This window comes from Callithrix jacchus, chromosome 2 (assembly GCF_049354715.1).
Source record: "Callithrix jacchus isolate 240 chromosome 2, calJac240_pri, whole genome shotgun sequence".
Taxonomy (NCBI): Eukaryota; Metazoa; Chordata; class Mammalia; order Primates; family Cebidae; genus Callithrix; species Callithrix jacchus.
Window position 1 is genome coordinate 204,310,182 of NC_133503.1, and position 935 is coordinate 204,311,116.

The window sequence follows — 935 nt, forward strand, 5'->3', positions numbered from 1 at the left end:
TGAAGTTTAGGGCTTATTCTCTTTTAAACCAGCATCTGCCTGGTTGTCTTTTCTCACCGATTCTGTGAGGAGCTCGGGGAGCCCCGTGATCTGCGGTTTCCTCTGCTCGGGAAATCTGTTTCTGCTGTTCCCACCTCACCTTCCCTCCCCTGTGGCATTTTCTCCTCTGGAATTCCCATTCCTCACACGCCGGGTTCCTGGATCATTCTAGCAAGGCTCCTTTCCCTCTCAAAACTTCTACCTTTATTTTTGTGTTACATTATATTATAAACCCCTTTTAAAAACATACTGTCCTTAATTTGGCCAGGATGTGATTTCAGAACCATCGAATCAGTGGTTCAATTCTTGGCTTTTAAGACTGGAGCTGTCAGTAAGGACTAGGATGGAGAGAGAGTCCAGCTCTGCAGGCGGCCACGGGAGAGACTGGCCTTCCCATCGGACCAGCTGAGGCCCGCGGCTCCTCCTGCACTCACCACTCAGAAGCCACTTCGGCTTGGCTCCCTGAAGCACAGCTGCATCTGCAAAGCAAGAGCACTTCTTCTCCCTGCCCGCCCCTGCCCGTTCTTGCACCCCACGTGGTCCCAAGGGTAAGAGAAAGCAGAAGCAGCCGGGAGGGCACATGGCGGCCTGCAGGAGGCGGCTGGGGCTCACTGGCGGAGGCCGCAGGAGGCGGCTGGTGCTCACTGGCGGAGGCCGCAGGAGGCGGCTGGGGCTCACTGGCGGAGGCCGCAGGAGGCGGCTGGTGCTCACTGGCGGAGGCCGCAGGAGGCGGCTGGGGCTCACTGGTGGAGGCCACAGGAGGCAGCTGGGGCTCACTGGCGGAGGCCGCAGGAGGCTAACTCAGGAGCGGACACTGCTTCCTCCCTCATGTCTTCTCATTTCCATGTGGATTTTCACCCCCAAAGCCCAGCCCATGAAAGACACAAACATACACA